At 44.5% G+C, this 18,115-nt stretch overlaps 1 protein-coding gene across 1 annotated transcript in view; it reads left to right on the top strand.

Annotated features, from left to right (window-relative positions):
* The first annotated feature begins 1,505 nt into the window (after positions 1-1,505).
* The window catches only part of LOC108940684 (E3 ubiquitin-protein ligase RNF19A-like), a 28,466-nt gene continuing 11,856 nt past the window's right edge, over positions 1,506-18,115 (top strand). Inside the window, exon 1 of the mRNA XM_018763002.2 lies at positions 1,506-1,588. The gene's annotated coding sequence lies outside the window, so the exon portion shown is untranslated. The remainder of the gene's footprint in view (positions 1,589-18,115) is intronic.

Raw genomic sequence — 18,115 nt, 5'->3', positions numbered from 1 at the left:
AACCTACGGAGCTGACCGAAAGCTGTTCGGATCCTTCTAGGTCTGGTCAAGCGCGGAACTAAACCCTACTTACTGGCTTCATACTTAATTCCTTTATTTTACATTAAGGGAGAAGCAGATGTTTTTATGAGAGTTAAATTTGCACTGGGGATGAACGTTTGAGGTTTTTTTTTTTACGGACCAACCGAGGGGATGTAATCAGAGTGAATAAGGAACCCCAGATATTCCGAGTATTTATTTTTTCAAAGCACACAGGGAATTCATACAGGAAGGGCTGTGCTAATCGTGTAAATAAAGCTTTTTTTACAGGGTGAACTTTCCTGATTGTGTCAAATGTGTTTCTTTCTTAATAATGAAAAAAAAATCACAATCAATAGCTTTTAATAAATACACAATCATTTTCATAAATACACAATATATATATACACATACATATGTCCCACTGTATATATGTATGTGTATATGTATTGTACATGTGTGTTTATGTATCCATATGTCTTTATGATATATACAACATGATATATATGAATACATCTGACATATACAGCCATGTGTGTCTTTTCTCTCCCTCTTTCTCTCTTTATATATATATAGTTTGTATTTAAATAAACTTAAGAGATGGTATATTTGTTTAGAGATGGGACCACCTCTAAGATTATTACAAAAATAAGTTCAATGCTCACCACCAGTAAGTAGAGTAACTAGAGAGTGAACAAAAAATGTTTTTTATTTCTGGGATGGATACCCTGAAGCAGGGGAAATGAGATTTGATTTTATTAATAGAAACAAATAGTATTTATAAGTCATTATTAATGATGAGATGCGCGGAACCCAAATTTGTACTTGAAGCACTGAAATCATCGGAGTGAAAAAATAGTAATTTTCAAGACAAGTAACGCCGGCAGACCATCAACTTTCGAAAGCTGTTTTCTCGACAGAAGGCTTAAAATAATCATGTTTTCCAAGATTAAAATTTCCTTTCGAAGAACAAATTGTAATATCGGGAAAAAAAAAATATTTTTCCATTTATTTTTCGGCGTCCCCAAACTGAACGACCTCGAAGAGACGCACGTCGTCGTTACGAACGAACGAACGAACGAACGAACGAACGAACGCCGTTTCGCGAACATCTGGCCCCGACGGCCCCGCTTTCTCGCCACATCTGCCTCCCGACGCTGACGAAGCTCCGCGAGCGACGCGCCCCCGCTCGGGGTATTTCCTCTCGCCGTGTCGTGGGCGGATCTCGCGAGAGCTCCTGTCCGCGCTGCGCGAGAGCACAGAGCGAGAACAGGGAGCGAGCCGAGAAAGACGCCAACGGCGGACGGCCAGCGGGCAGCGCTGGGAGCCGAGAGCCCGGAGAGAACAGAGCCGGAGAAGGCGAGCTAGCGACGCGGAGGCTCCGAGCCGCCGAAGCTGCAGAACATAAAACAAAGGAGAGTCACGAGAGGATTTCTGAAGTGAAGGATTCTCTCGCTTCCTTCGCCCGAGGAATCGAACAACTTGACTGTGTGTGTCTGGCGGCTGCTGCTCCTGCTGCTGCTGGCTGCCTCGTTCGTTCGTTCTCGGCGGTTCGGCGCTACATGTCCTAGTAAGCCTGGGGTACGTTACACCCTCCGTGTGTGTGTGTGTGTGTGTGTGTGTGTGTGTGTGTGTGTGTGTGTGTGCGTGCGTGCTACTACTGTCTACAGCTGAGCTGTCTGAGCCAGAGCGAGTCGAGTCGAGTGTGTTTCAGCTCTCAGCCTCAGGCATGTGTGCGTGGTGGTGTTACTACTACTAGTAGTACTAGTCTGAGTGAGGAACGGACCGAACGGGCTCGTCGTTGTCGTACTCCGCCGGAGCGGAGTTGCTACTCGAGACTAGTACTCTGGAGTCTAAGAGTCTATAACTCTGTCTGTACTGACTGAGCGCGTAACTATGTTCTACTACTGAATTTGAGTTTTAGTAGCGTTACTCTTCTCTAGGCGTCTAGTAGTGGTACGTGTGAGTGACACACCCAGAGCAGAGAGCAGAGTAACAGCACTACACCGACCCAGACAGTCAGTGCCACCGATACACGTCCAGAGTAACACAGTAAGTAACAGTACCACCAACACCTACACTGAGTGTGTGTAGGTGGCACTGTTACTCTGGGCGCGTGACACTTCTTACTCTGGGCGCGTGTTGCTGTTACTCTGGGCGTGTGCCGCCGGTGACACTATTACTCTGGGCGTGCATTTTATTATTATGGGTATGTATATTTCATTTGTGTTACAATAACTCTATGTTTTAGTGTTACCGTTACTCTAGGCGTGTAATGACAGTACTGTTACTCTGTGCATGTAGTGACGTTACTTAGTGTTACTCTGAGTGTTTATCGGGGTGTACTGTTAACTGTGGGCATGTAGTTGTGCTCATGTTACTCCTGGAGTGTCAGAGTTACTGTTACTGTCACTGACTGTGTATTTTATGGTGGTGTTGCTGTTACTCTGGGTTTGTATTTGTGTTGTTGTTACTCCGGCAGTGTATTTATGTCACTGTGGAAGTGCATTGCCATTGGCGTTACTCTGGAAGTATACTTGCGTTACCATTTCTCTGGTTTGTATTGGTTTTGCCGTTAGTCTTGGAGCGTGTTGGTGTCGCTGTTACTCTGCCGCTACACGTAGTAGTAGCGTGTCGTGTCTCGACTTGGAGGAGTGTTGTGCGTTTGTATGATTTCAGCTGCGAATAATGTAATGTCATTGTTACACCGAGGAATGTGATGATGTCACTGTTACTCTGAGGACTGGGTTCTGTTGGTATTACTACTCCGAGGACTGATCCTGCGGCTCCGTACGAGTGTTTGCGCTTCTCTCGGTCGCTGCCCGTTCGTTCATAGTGTGTCCCTGGTACTGATGAGATTGGTGACCGGTGCTCACTGTTATTAATTATTATTTGACAGATGCCCTTAAATCTTGTGTTCTGCTTCTGGCCCCTGTGTGCACTAGTCACCTTCATAATCCAGGCTGATACTTTCACAAACTAATATAATTGACCTGTTTTATATTCGAAATCACTTTATCCGGGGAGTTTTGCAAATTGTTTGTGTTGGACATTTGCTTTGTTGTCTTTTAAACAGCCCCAAGGATAAAATGCTTAGCGCATAAGAGCTGTTTATTTTAAATATAAGTTCAAAAAGAAATACCCAGACACTTATTAAATAAAGCGTATTTGATTATGAATGAGTCTTTACGCTAGTTCCCGTTTCTAACATTTACATGCGGTTCTAGACAATGAAATGTAATTTCCTGAAGTCTCATTTTTCCACTGTGAAGAAATACAGCTTTTTAAGATGAGTTTGAAAAGAAGCCAATAAAGGTTTTGTGATTGATAGGTTGTGCTAGGGCTGCGGTGGGGGAAAAAAACATTAAAGTTTGTTTTTGTGCTGCTGTAATGACCATTAAATATGAGCTCCGACAGCTACCGCACTGAGTGTGTGCTTATAAATAAATAACCATCTTTAAAGTGCACAGCGAACCTGCGTGTAGGCAGGATTTCCTGTCAGGACAATGTTTCATTATGATCTAATAATGGAAAAAATGTCACACTGGGGCCGATTGGAACGGCATTCCAGTTTCTCTGCCTGTAGACAGACCAGAGAGATGGACATCTGAGTGTAACTGAGCACCAGTTAAGATGTGCGATGTTGGTGCAGGACGCTCTTGCGTAACCCGAGTGTCCGGAAAACACGTGGAAGGACCTTGTTTCGAAGGGTTGGCGGGCGCCTGACCCTGGTTTCGTCTTTGGCCTTTGCTTTTTGAACATCTCGGTGTGTCCGTGGCAAAATTGATTTGACGATGGATGTTACGGCAGAAAATTAAGATTTAATTTGCCAGATTTTATGTTTCCTTCACTCAAGACTTCTTTTATTAAAGGAAAATACTGTGTTTCAGTTTAAAATGTAAGGTTATGGTTTCCCATTTAAGTTACATTAGTATATTATTGAGAGGCTCATGTTCTGTGCCTGCCTTGTGTGTGTGTGTGTGTGTGTTGACCATTAATAACCTCTTAAGTGTTTGTTGTCCACAAGGGTTCCTCCCCTTAACTGGAAGGTCTCTGTGTTTATAGTTAAAGTTTTGTGAAAATGAACTGGAAATGGCAAAAGCTCCCTTGTGAGTTACAGTAATATGAAGTGTAATATGACGTATATCAGCTCTCAGAACCTCCAGAACTGCAATAATAAACTTTCTGCTGAGATCCGCACACCGTTTTCCCAAGCTCAGTACGCGTGAATGCTGAAAAGGGTGGCAAAATCTTGTGCATATATCTGACCTCACAGGAGTGTTGTTTTCAACACCGTGTTTGTGCCCTCGCCGTAATGTGATTATGTCCGACAGTCGGGAAGAAAAATGCAACTTTCAAACTTGAGCTCTCGCTCGGAAGATGCTGAGCATTTCTCATAATTTTCATTGAGGGATTTGTAGGAAGAGTTTAATAAGAACTGTAATGAGAAATGTTTGATGCTTTTGGAAACGCTTCCTTTCCATCAGTACGTTTGAGTTTGGGGACATTATTAAGCAGGTTTTTTGACACTGCCCTCCTGCTGCTGCCGCCTGATGAGCTGGAGAAACCTCTCCAATCGATGTCCTTGGGTCTCAAGGGTTGAACATTATATCTCATGTCTGGTGTTTATTTGGATATGTAGCTGTTTGTTGTTCATTCTATTGTGATGTATTTGACCTGCCCGTTTTAAAGTTACGGATCTTGTTTTTGTATCAAGACCTTCTCGTGACTGTGGTCAGTTGCTGTCACATCTGTGGTCATCTTCTTTGCTTTGCGGTTCTGTGTTGGGGGCCTCAGTTAGAGGGGATGGTAGTTATTACTGGGAGGCAAACTCTGGCTACTTAATGGGCTGTTACGGTTTAATCTGCAGACACTGGCATTTGCCGTATTTGTAACTTTGGCCTCCCAGATGTCCTGTGTCTCTTGTATGTCTGCGCTCAAAAGTTCTTCTTACATTTATTCATTTAGGTGATGGTTTTCTCCAAACTGGGACAACTTGGAGTTAGAGGGGTACAAAAAAGGTGCAATGCATCAACAGACAATGTGATGCAAATAAAGTGAATTAGTCCAAAACGACTCCCTTTGCTAGCACACATTACACAAGTAGCTGCATGGAGAATTGATAGGGGGTTCAGCAGTTCTGAGTGAGAGAGGGAGCTCATTTCCATCATGTTGAAGCCAGAACCAAGAACCTTTGAACTTTTCATTTTTGGGCCTTTTGTGTGTGGAACCACCCAGGTCCAGGCAGGCTACTATGAAGGCCTGGACTAGAAGCTGTGTAGAGTGTGTTGTGCGATAAGGACAGAGCTGCAGGACCGAGTTATGCCTCTAATGGCTTCTTCACCTTTTAACCATAAGTGCGGTTTATTTTCACGACTACAAATGGACTGTCTTGCATGTGATATCTGACCGAGGGCCCCCTAGTCTGCTCTTGCAGTGACGCAGCCACCTTCCCGATTCCAACGTCCCCCCTCAGGAAGGCTGCCGGTGCATGGCAGCTCAAGCATTGTGCTCCTCTGAGAGGGAAGTTGAGCGTGACTGTTTTTTGAGCAGCAAACTTGAGTAATTTCTCAAGGTCTGTACTCTTCCACTTGAGACTTATCTTGGCCTGAGAACATAAGGTGACCTTAACATACCGCAGCTATCGTACTGGCTAGTGAAACAGGTTGTTTGAGTAGTAGTTGGTTCATCTGTCACTCATTGTTCTAGAGGGAGATGTATGTTCCCAGATTGTCTTGGTTGAGAGGATTTTGGGGGGAGGTCACTGATGTTAATGTTATAAAGTAACCGGAGGAATCTGTTAAGATTGAACTGCAGTAATGACTTCAGTAGTAGGTTTTTTTTTTCTTTTTTTTTTTTTTTTTGTAATCATTAATGATGTAATTTTTTTACCATGTTTCACAAAGCAGGAACTGGCAATAATGGCTCAGCAATGAATGTAACACTTCTAACTACATGTTTCCTTTAGCGATCTCAGCAATATTTTATTGGGGCACTGGTAAGGTCACGATTTTTGTTTTTTCCCCAGTCAATAGGTGGGATCGACAGCCCTTCATTCCAGGCCCTGATGAAGTGGAACGAAGAACAGCGGCCTCGACCGTTGTCTTGCTGTCCTCAGCTGGAAGGAGGGAATATGGCCTTTGCCAGGTTCGCTGACTGGTTGTGTCACCTGGTTTGAACTGGCCTTGGCATTCTCTCACTTCTTAGTACATTAGAGGAGAGAGGACGTCGTTCTGCTGAGTGAAAAGGCCCACCTAATCTCGTCACTGTGATTTGCCTTTGGATTAGGAAAAGGTGCTGTGTAGAGCTCCTGGTAGGGGCCATGGTTTTATCTGCTCTTAAGCAGCGCTAAATCTGGGTGCCGGGATGGATAGGGAATCCAGATGGAGCATTGGAAAAGTCTGGGTCAGCTCTGCGCAATCAGGCTCTAATCCTGCCCCGAGCAGCTCATTATAAAATCGGTCTGTATGCTGAGCCCGCGTGTCCCGGGGAGTGCAAACTAGACAACGCAACTGCGGTAGGGCGGGGGCGAACTGGGCTTCCGAGCTCTGAAACGCGCAGACATGCAGAGCGAAGGCACGTCGTCCAACTCCGCAATTCTGCTCTCGCCGTCTCTTTTTGGCTGAAGCCGAAAGCGTTTTTCGTGCTCTGAAGTTGCTGATTTTGTGCGTGTGTGACTTTGGCCTATAGTCTCCAGCATACATTAATATCCCAGGTGTCCCAGGGCTTGTCTGCCAAATGGACAGGTTGGGAGGGGCCATTTATGAACTTTTATGAGCACTTTGCATGTCTGTGTATCTCTGCCTCCCTGTGTGGAGGAGGAAATGGTTTACGTAAGTTCTTTGGACTGTTTTGCTGATTTTTCTGCTTAAGCAGCGTTGGTACACTATTCTCACAGGGGTATTGTGTTCGTGCCTTAATTCTGCAGCATTTTTCGCCCGTGAAAATGAAACTCTGGAACTAATGGCTTGTAGCTGCTGTGGGTAAATGACAACGAACAAAGGGATGATCAATCAAATTACCTACAAGACTGTTGGAAGGATATTGCATGCAAGATTGTGCTGATGTTGATGTTTTTAACATGCAATGCATCAGTTTCTGTCAATGACTTGTCTGTCTTGGCAGAGCTTCGGACTTATTCTGCTGGCTGGGGGCAGAACGTCCAAGAATTTTCTTGTCCTTCACTTCAGCGAATACTGTACTCTGCACCCTTCTGAAATGTGTGTAGCTGCAAGCCTTTGCAAACCTCTGTTTGGGTTTTTACAGGAAGTGATTTTACCTTGGTAGTTCATATATTAACCACTATGGTAAATATAAAGCGTTTCAAAGCTGTTTCCACGCAAGTAGGAATTTCCAGGCATTGACGTTTAGTGCAGCTCAGTTGGTTGTGTCGCTCTAAAGTTGCAGAAAACATGATTCTTACACTGGGAGCCCCTAACCACATGAAACATGTTACAGGGCAGCTGGTTGCATGGTGGTTAGAGCCATTGCCTTTGCACTTGAAGGACCTGGGTTCAAATCCCACTTTCTCCTGTAGTAGCCTTGACGAAGGTAGTAGAAAGGGAGGCCTGAATTGATACACCAAGATTACAACATGTATTAAGTATCATTGTGAATTGAAGTTTAACTTTGTAATTCACTTTGGAAAAAAGCCTCAGCTGAATGAATAAATAAAATCAATTTGTATTTAAGTATTACTTATACAGAGTGTCCCCGACTTACAATGGGGTTACGTTCTGATTAAACCCATCGTAAATTGAAAATATTGTAAGGCAAAAATGCATTTAGTACACCTAACCTCCCGGACATCATTGCTTCTTATCGTTTAAGATGGTCGATATCGTCGATTTCGAAAGTCCAAGTTCACATGCGATGGCTATTACGGGGTTGCCACCTTCATGCGAGGCAATTACCTTGTTTCTCCTCAAGAGTAATTGCCTTTCACCTCTTCTCACCAGTAGCAGGAGATACAGATGGCTATTTCGTAGACATGATGGATGCACAAAACACAACATAGATACAGGGGGGTATCCAAAAAAACACTAGCAACACAGAACACTGTAGAGTATCGTTTGTATACGCTAGCGCCCGCGTGGCAGACTGGGAGATGCGGATCGCTGCTGTTATGTCCACACCCGCACCTGAACAAGCAGCACCTGGCTTTAATCGGAGCACTCGGCTACAAAAACACCTCTCCGCCTCTTCTCGTTTGCGAAATCTCATTGAGACAAACGGTCCCTCTCCATCAATGATACTCTCCGCATTCCACGTCCTGTTCCCCTTCGTCCTTGTATCCTGTTCTTCGTTCCCTGGCTGCTGACCATTTGCCTCACCTCCTGACTTTGTCTACGGGATCTTTGTTCTCATCCTGACCGTCGATTGACTGACTCTTTGCCTGTCCCCAACAACGAGAACACGTCTGATCCCTTGGTTTTAAATAAACGATCCTGCCCTTGGCTCCAGCCTCCCCCTCATCCGCTGTTCGCCATGACAGCTGTTCAGCATCACAGAGTATTGTACCGCATATTGCTTGCCCTGGGGACAACAAAAAAACAAAATTCGAAGTACGGTTTCTACTGAATGCGTACTGCTATCGTACCACCAAAAAATTGTAAGTCGGACCATCGTAACTTGGGGACCACCTGTATATACAAATGGATATAAATTCTTTTTTTAAAAAAAAAAAACAAGTCGAATTTTCTTTTCTTTCCAGGTGATTTTTGTCAAACAGGTTATTGTCATTCTCCTCCAAGAAGATCACGTATGGTGTAAATGTTCATGCAGCGTAACTTTGTGATTATGCCCAGATCAAGCCTTCACATCTGCTACTCCTGTATTGTATGTAAATGTTTGTGTAAAAAAAAGAAATTGTAGGAAGGTGATCAGAATTTGTCTATTCTGAGTTTTATGCACCTATTTGTGCGATGAACATCGGTGCATCAAGTGGAAAGAAACTGTTTACTTAAGAATCGCGTGTCTGCAACTATGTCTCTTTCTCCTAATGTAGTGCACACATTTGTATTTTCTCTGAGCTGTACGTTGCTTTGGAGAAAAGCATCTGCTAAATGAATAAATGTAAATGTCAGATGAGACTGAAGGGAGGTGTCATCTCGTCCTGCACTATAACTCTTTAGAAGGGAGGCTCCACTATTTTCTTTGTGAAGTTAAAACGGCAAGGGTGATCCCAGCCATGTTCGCCCTCACTCTTCCATCTGCTGTGCAGCAGCCCGGCCTGTTTTTTGGGATAGTTGGATGACCTTTGTGTGCTTTCCTCGGGGTAAACACAGCTTGTGGGGGCAAGATCCCAGACCTATTGCAGCGCATCTCGGTAAACGATTTCATCCCCCTCCCTGCCCGGAATTCTTGTAGGTTGTTTTGTCTCCGCTTGAGATAGAGCGGAGTCAGATTTGCGTCAACACCCATCAGCACTCTGGGTGGGTCAGCCCTTGTTTTCTGTAGCTCGCTGTGCTCAAGGGCCTTGGAGATTCAGCTAACCGCCCTCAGACCCCGAACAGCGCAGCTGCATGAATCTCAGCTTTCAAAGGTCCACCCACCCCCCCCACATGAAGTTGACCAAGTTGTGTGTTTTGTTTTAATTTGTGTTTCACCTTGTGCTGTAGATATATAAAAAAAAAAAAAAATCAGCGTTGCCTTCTGAGGGACTCGTTCAGCAGTGTTTGACCACTCTACCCAAAACCACCTGATATTTGCTTTAGAATGCTACTGACTAACATGCTTTTGTGATGTGTAAATTGCACTTTATCCCAAGAAGGTTTTTAATAAATGTATTAAAGTGCAAGTGTCAGAAACATTTACCCTGAAAACTGTATTTTTCGTACAGGCAGCGTGGGCTACTTTTCACTGGTGTCTGAACCTTATTTCCCCTCCCTGAAAGCAAGTGCTTTATCGTCAGTGCAAAATGCCAGCTTATATTTACACAGCAGGCTGGTTTCAGGGGCAAAACCGTTCCATACGTTTCGCGGACTCTGTGTTGTTCACATTGAGCCTTATGATGTTTATTCTTCCATGCAACTGCAAATCTTGGATTTATAACTGTTTAAATAAGCAGGATAAATATATTTTAGTGCTATCCCTGGCACAGCTCTGGCCCACGCCGTAAGTTCTGAATCACGTGGCCTTTACCAGACTGGCCAGTTGTGTTTCAGTACCTTGGAAGCATTATGAGCCCTTTTGTTCACGAAGCTCAGTTTTTCAAATTTCGGTGGTTTTCTGTGGGGTAGGGAATACTTATAGAAGGTGTGACGCTGGCTAACGTCTAAAACAGGCAATGTCAAACTATTTCAAGCGAGTGGTTAGAGGTTTTGATTCCTCTTCCATGCGTGTGTCTCACCAGTGTTTGCCGGTGACCGCAGATGTTCCAGAGATACACTTCTGGCTCTGGCGTTGAGGAACCGTGCAGCTCCACGCGCCTTTTCCAGAACCAGGTTGCTGCAGCATCTGGCTGAATCCAGGGGTCAGAATATGAGGAGCCCGGTGTCATTAGGTGACAATCTGTTGCCCTGTCAATACTGTTTCAACCCCCCCACCCAGAAAAGGGTTATGGGAAGGTTGGCACCAGCTGGTCTGAGATCACTGCTTGCTCTTCACACCTTACAGACACTTCCACTTCCAAGGCGTGACGGCATTTTTGAAACTGCTACAAAATCACAGCTTATGGTTTGTAGTTGGTTTATTTTAAGTTCAGCTTTTTTATTTAAATGTCCTCCCTGTTTCATTATGGTAATTCAGCAGGCTTCTGGAGGATGAAGCTCTTGTTTTTGTCCCACACTGGAAGACAAGTAGCTGTCAGTGGTAACGTTGTTTGGCTGTATGCGGCTGACATTTCGAAAGCATCATTTCAGCTAATTTTTAAAACCTTCAGCCCCGTTCAGGTTTGCTTCTACTGCGGAAGTTTTTTATTTATTTTTTGATGTCAATAACCTGTTGATTCGCTTTTGTGTGCGAATGCTAAAGTTCATGGCCGCGACTGGAAAAGTCAGATGAGGAAGGAGGGTTTAAGAAGAAATTACAATGTAACTAAGGTTCCGCTGAAGTATAACGTGTGTTTTGAAATTTAGTGCCTGTCTTGTTACATCACGTTTTCCTTAGAAACAAATCTGTATTTAATAAATGCAGCTCATTCCTAAACGTTAGGATGCCCCCAGGGCTAAGAACTGAGTCTTGTCTAAGTGATGCTTGACAAAAGTTATGTCACAAGGAAAAAGTATTCCCATAGCTTACATGAAACTTCAGAACAAAAATGTTCTCAAAATATGTCTCTCACCCACATGCTTAGCAGGTTCTGCTTGTCAAAAGTTGTCCTCCCAGATGGCACCTGTCACAGTTCTTTAGGTCCTGTATGCTTGTTTACATATTTTTAAAATGGACCTTTTTTTTTAAAAAAAAAACTTTTCATCATTATTATTCCTATTTTTTAAAAAAAAAAAAAAAAACAGTATGACTTGAGTTTTCCCAGGTATTTCAATCGTCATAGAAATGTGACATTCTTTTCCCTTTGCGCACCTCCTCTGTGTTGGTATGTATTATGTAAATTTAGTTGTTTGCAGGAAGATCTATGCAGTCTGCAGAAAGTTATAAATTATACTATGGACTGTGTAGTCTAAATATTTTGTTGGTGCAGTGTTGCATCAGGCAAGATCAGTTCACATGTTTACTACAGCATTTGCGTCCATTCTTTGCCAATTTACTGATATAAAACAGATGTTTGCAGAGATTTTTTCTGCTAAATCTGAATAGTATAAGGGGGAAAAACCAGAATAGCCAGCTAGGTCTTTTCTTGTTCTTAGAGGTCATATTAAGTACACTGATTTACCTGTTTATGTTCCCTTGGCCCCTAGCCTTCACTTCCTCCCTAATGGCTGTGCTTCTAGAAGGATATGGTGCAATTTATCGATGTGGCTCGGTGGTGGTGAGCGGCAACAACAGTTTTCACTCAACTTGTGACCGGGGCACTGAGGGGGCAGGGCAGCCTGGTGATGCCCCTCTTTCCAAGGCCTGCGAATGGCACCTGGGACTTGTCTCCAGAACGTTCCTCAGTGAGCTTTCAGGTGTCGGTCCCGCATTTTGGGGTTGAGCTGTAAAAGTTCTCTCGTTAAATGGTCGAGTTCTCCAGAGGTAGAGGAGGTGTTGAACACCGGTGTTTCCGATCTCATTTTCTGTAGTGCGTGTTTGGGGCTGTTTTTTTTTTTTTTTTCCTGTTTTGCAAGTCCTTGTGCTGAGGTGCTCCAGGAATGAATTTTGAGGGAATCTGCCCGAGTTCCGAACCCTCAGGAAGAGGATCGCTGCTCTCGTACTGGCCTCGACGGAAGCAGCCAGTGCCCTGGTTTGTTACTAAAGCTCAACACGATGAACATCTTACTGAGACGGGAGAAGACTGATGGTGGCATTATGTGGCACATCATCTGGGGAACATGTTCAGTAGCTTTGAAAGAGATTGTGGCTTCGTCTGAGCAGTGCTATATCCAGCAGAACTTATTTTCCCTAGTGAGATGTAAAATGTTCTTAGCAAGCTAACAGAGGTTTTGGTCTGCTGGGCTTGGAGCAGTGTATGCTGGGGATCCAGCCCTTGGCCCAAAAAGTCCCAGATAAGCTCTTCGTGGATGTGTGGGAGGAGACCTTCACAGGAGATGGTTTCTCACACTCAAGGGACCCCATATACACTTGGGCAAAGTTGTACACACATTTTTCTTTCCACGCTTGATGGACAGAGATACACATGCGCTGTCACAGAAACCCGGGCACAGAGTCCCTGACACGCTGTTGCGCACGTACGCACGACGGCAGCTGATCCAGGATGCCTGGACGCTGATGTCATTTCCTGTCTTCCTTCGTGAAGCAGGGATGCTCGGGGGACGTGAGAAAGGAGGCCGCTGATGGATGAAATGCACACAATGGCCTGTTGCACTTTTATTTTAACTTGGAGCAACTTCTGTTTTGGATATTGTTGATCGATTTTTTGTAACGTGCACTGCTCTTGTAATTTTTTCTCTTTTTTTTCTCTTTTTTTTTTTTTTAAAAAATATTGATGCGTCTGTTATATGTGTTTGCCAAAAATCTCTGGTACAGCACTGCTTTTATTATTTACTTACAGTTTTATGCTCTGTGGTTTTGCACTATCTATGCTGCAGTTTCCTTTTTTGCTCAAATCTGCAATTTGAAGGGAGTTATGAAGTTTTATGCACTAAAGGTGGCAGTTTAATGGAGTACCTGCAAAAGTCAGGCTGTATGGGTTTCCATCGGGTCGCTAAACTGTGTACAAATTGCCCTGGTTGCTGGTGAAAAGCAAAGAGCTTCAGAAGGCCCTATGCTACCTAAAATTCAAGGTTGAAGGCAGTGAGATACAGATGTTGGGGTTGCAGCCCAGGGTGGGACCGGTGAGCACCGGTTTTCTCCAGTGCCGATGTTAATGGGATCCAGACATCTCTGTGTGAAAATGGGTGTGAACCGGCACAGCAGCACCACTGCAATGATTATCAGAGGCTCCCAGCAAGGGCCACCCCCGCATGCTGAGTCACCAGCGGAGGCCTTCTGGGAGGCATTATGGCACTCGGCTGTGTCACGGGACTTCTTTCTCGGTCCTCTGAGCCGGCGCGCGTGTCTTTGTATCTCTTATAGCTGTATCGAGGAGGAACCCTTGCACGCGTTCCAGGTCGAAAAGGGTCAGAGGTCTTTCAGCCAGAGACTCATTCGCTTGTCTTCTATAAAGGAAAGTGCCCCATTGGCCTGACAGGGTGTTCGCAGTTGACGGAGGCCTCGAGTTTCCCAGTGGGAAAAATCTCAGAAGTCATGCGTTCGACACACTCATTTCCTACATCTACGCGTGTTCCTTTAGTTGACTTTTCACCAGAGCGACCGACAGCATTAAGCTACTTAAAATGATTTACCTGCTGGTGATCTTTACAGCTGGGTAAGTTTACTGTATCAAGTCAGGCTAAATGCTTTGATTATGGGTACTGCAGCAGGAGGTGGGATTGCAACCCGGGTTTTGCAAGTTGAAGGCGGCAGCTCTAACCAGTAATGTAGAATTTTTGCTGTGGAAGTTATTGAAGATCTGGTGACAGTTTGAAATGTCATTGAGTCATTACAGGAAGAACTTTGGGATTGCTGTTTTTTTTTTTTTTTTCTTTTTAATAATATTGGTGAGAGATTCTTTAGCAGCTTTTGTTCATTTTATAGGAAGGTCATTCCGGTAAACACTTTCCCATTTTCTTCAGGAAGCTTCTTTCAGGATTTTTTTTTTTTTTTTAAAAAACATTCACCTCCAGGTGAGGACAAGTTTTTCCTGTGGTTTCTGGGATATGTGAATGCACATGTTTGTCATGGGACTAAACTTCCTGCGAATTTTTAGTTTCATTTTCAGTGTCTGGTGGTGTACAGCAGTGTGTTCTCTCATTATTTACTCTCTGTACATTTTATACATTTGCCTTTTTGTAACATTTTTTTTTTTTTTTTTAAATAAAAAAAAAAGGTGGTTGATAGTGCATCTAAACCACTTTTCCCCCCTCCGTGTTCTGAGAAGCGTATATTTAACACTCTGTAAACTCTCATCTGGGTTTAGGTTTCCCAGTACTCTGAAGTTCCTAGTATTGAAGCCATAAAACTACACGTCTGTTTTTTTTTCCCTTCTCCTTAGTGCCCAGTGAGTGTGTCGGAGCCGTGTGGACTTCTTGTAGCAGTTGCAGGCGAGTGATATTTACTAGGTTTACTGGAAGATTTGTGGTAAGATCCTTGTGCTTGTTGAGGGGCTCAGGTTCAAGGCCCATCACTAATCCCACGCGCTGTGTTGAACACAACACACCGCAGTCCCCATACAGAGGCCTGTAATAGTATGAGAACATGTTGCTGTAAAGCACTCATTCACGTGATGTTGATAGAATCTGTTTTCACCGAGTGCTTTAATTCATGACTTAAGTGTCCTGGTGTCTGTAATGCAGGGTTTTGGAATATTAAAGGCTTTTTTTTTTTTTTTTAAAAAAAGGGAAAAAAATCCCAGGTTAATTGTAGTTTTAACCTGGGGAGAAAGTTACAATTTCTATTAATTCCTGTGGCTGAACAGGCAATTAATGAATTGTCGTATTTATAATTTGCTTTGTTTTGCTGTCAAGTTTCTTCTCTGTAAAATGCGATTTGTTCGCAGCACTTGTGTTAGGGGAACACTTCACAATGTGGTACTGTGCGTGTCTTCGGTGTGGTAAGAAAGAGACAAACATGCAAATGCACGGCGGAGTCAAATTCTCCTTTCGTTTCACCGCACCAGGGAACCGTGCTCAGACCAGCATTATGAAACCCTTGAGAAAAGGAATAGTAACTTAATTTCTTGTAAAATTGCTGTTAAGTAGGTGAGAAAATTGCACGTTTTGGATATGGACGTTGGGAATAAGAATTGCTCCATTTTGTTCTGGTTATGAAGCGATGTAGGGCTAAGTGTGTAGACAGGTCATTCACAGTAATATTTGGAGTGTAAATAAGCTTGCCCTTTTTTGGGAGCTTTTTCTACATGCAAACATGATCATTTTGCATACTTTTACAGTAAGAGCTGAGCCTGTTACCATAAGCACCCCTGCAGTTTCATGACAACACCAAGTTGACGTTATGACTGAGTTCTGTTATGAGTGAACACAGAGGCAGACGAGTCGTCGGCTTCGGTCCCTGAAGGGTAAAACTGAGACGGGTTGAGCTTTTGAGTTTATGACTCCGTGAGAGTTTGGCCCACGGTGGTTTTTGCCTTTTCTTGTGTCTGATTTCAGCACGGAGCTTCCTCGTAGGATCTTCGGAAGAGGTTCTCTTGCGTTACAGACGTTGGGGTTCCCTCGCAACCCTCCGTTGCGAGCCGAGCCAGTTGTGTGTGTTTGTCTCTCCTTTTTAGTCCACCTGCCCTACTCGTGTGTGACGTGTGTCATGCTTTCCAACTTTTCTGTGTGTGTGTGTGTGTGTGTGTGTGTGTGTGTGTGTGTTACAATATCCAAGTAGGAAATTGACACACAACATACTTGAATTTGGCAGATGGATTAAAAAGGAGTTGTCTTTTCCCTACATCACAAATTTTTAACACTTTTTTTTTTTTATAGCTTTTATCAATTCTTACATTGTAGCTAAGGACCCGTCCAAGGAAAATGTCCAAAAATTGGATAAAAAATTTTGTACTCGCTTTATTTCCCTGAAAATTGTTTATGGTGCGTAGTTAGAGATAGTAATGAATATAATAACAATGCTGTAAGAATGTTCATTATGAAACGGTTAATTCCCTGATCATTTATAATCATAAAATCCAGCTGTAATTGTCACTTTTTTCCCAGTGTGTTTTCATATTCCAACATTTTATTTATAACTTCTGTTGAGTTTGTGCTCCTTTCTAAGCAAGGCTGCTCTTCCAGAGACTCCCAGTCAACCTGTGCTGTTGACAAAGCGCAGCGGTGCTCAGTGCCGTAAAGATGACTTTCTGTCCGATGTCCCTCCGGGTCGCTTCCCGCTGACGTGTTACGCTGGATGAACGCAGGCTGAGGATGCAGCGGTTCTGCTAATGCAGAAATAAGTCGTGTGTTTCCACGTGGAACTCTTTCGAGCAGTTCAGTCCACACAGGCACCGTTTGTCCCGGCCTCCCCGAGATCCCATGGAAATCCGTTAGTGTTTGCGGTCGTCTTCCCCCTCCTCCTTCAGCTCCCCCCCCCCTTCGCGTGGATGCAAACGTGCCGAAGCCATCCGTCCGTAATGGAGGCCAGATTTGAGCTCTCTGTGCAGGGGGAGCCCACAGTCCTCCGCTTCCTCAGCCGTCTCCTGAAAGAGATCAGAAATCTTGCAGTGCTTTCTTACTGCAGCCCCCGCTCTAGTGTTTCTTGCTGGGGGGGGGGGGGTATTGCAGCGTGCTTTCGAACATCCGGTGTGTGTCGTGGGACTGTGGGAATGGGACAGGAGTCGAGTGTGTTTGGAGGCACGAGCGAGAGGAGCGCGCAACACCTGCGGCGAGCGATAAGTGCAGCAGGAACGAGGTGCGGGCGCTCCACGGCGTGCGGAAAATGAGGCTGCCGGGCGAACGTGATAAAGCGCTCGAAGTAACGCACTTCATCACACGGCGTCTTTTATGTGCCGCCACTGCAATATGGTGAATCGTGGAACAGAAAGTGGCTCTTGTGACGGCGTCGTACATCATTTCTCGAAGGAATGCTGGGGGAATTATCAATTGAGCTTTTTCATCAGCACCTCATTTAAATAGTGTTTGAGGGAAGATTGATCCTCTCTCTCTCTCCTTTCCCCATGATTTGTATTCTTATGAGGCTGTTTTGGCTACGTCTGTCTAGTAGGTACGGGTCCTGTGTGTCGCATCGCTGTCGACAGCGTGAAATGATGAATGTGTTAGGAATCACTTTAGTGACCTGCAGGATTGTTCTGTACTGTTTGTGTATGTTGACGGCTGACGCCGTCTCTCTCAGAAGACGTCCCCCTTTGCGCAGAAGGTCACCGATTTCCCCCTAGTACTGGTCTCTTTCCAAAAGATGGCTGGCTGCTAGAATAGTGGGACACACTGGGAGAGAGAGTTCAGATTTTTGCAGTCCATAGTAAACATGCTTTTTTTTTTTTTTTTTTTTTTTTTTTTTTTGGGATTGCAGTTTCCGGACTTAGCAAGTTGCTCCGTCATTGTAATTGGTGTGTGTGTGTGTGTATGTGTGCGCGTGCGCATTGTATTCTGCTATCTGAAGTGTGTACTCAGTCTCTTAATTGTGAATCGGCACAATTGGGGACCCCCTTGTTCGAGAGCCGCTGTCTTCTTTGTAGATCCTTCGCCGCCATTGACCTGTTGTGTCTGACACTCTGCTCAAGGCCTCCGGGTTGCATGGTGGTGCTTCGTGCCGTCTCCGGCGCGGGCTTTGATGGCGCTGCCCTCCGTTGCAGGAATCTCCTGTTCTCTGGCTACAGCCTGCTCGCATACCTTTCCTGGACTGGGTCCCTGAAGATGTGAACCAGAGCGCAGGAATGTAGCGCTGCTGTGTTTTCTCTCCTCCAGCTGTGAGCTTCAGCGCCCGGTCCGGTCCGTTGTTTTGGGACAGTCTCGGCAGACCGTGCCCCGTCTCTGAGGGATGG

Source organism: Scleropages formosus, chromosome 18, assembly GCF_900964775.1.
Source record: "Scleropages formosus chromosome 18, fSclFor1.1, whole genome shotgun sequence".
NCBI lineage: Eukaryota > Metazoa > Chordata > Actinopteri > Osteoglossiformes > Osteoglossidae > Scleropages > Scleropages formosus.
This window is presented reverse-complemented; position numbering and strand designations above follow the sequence as displayed.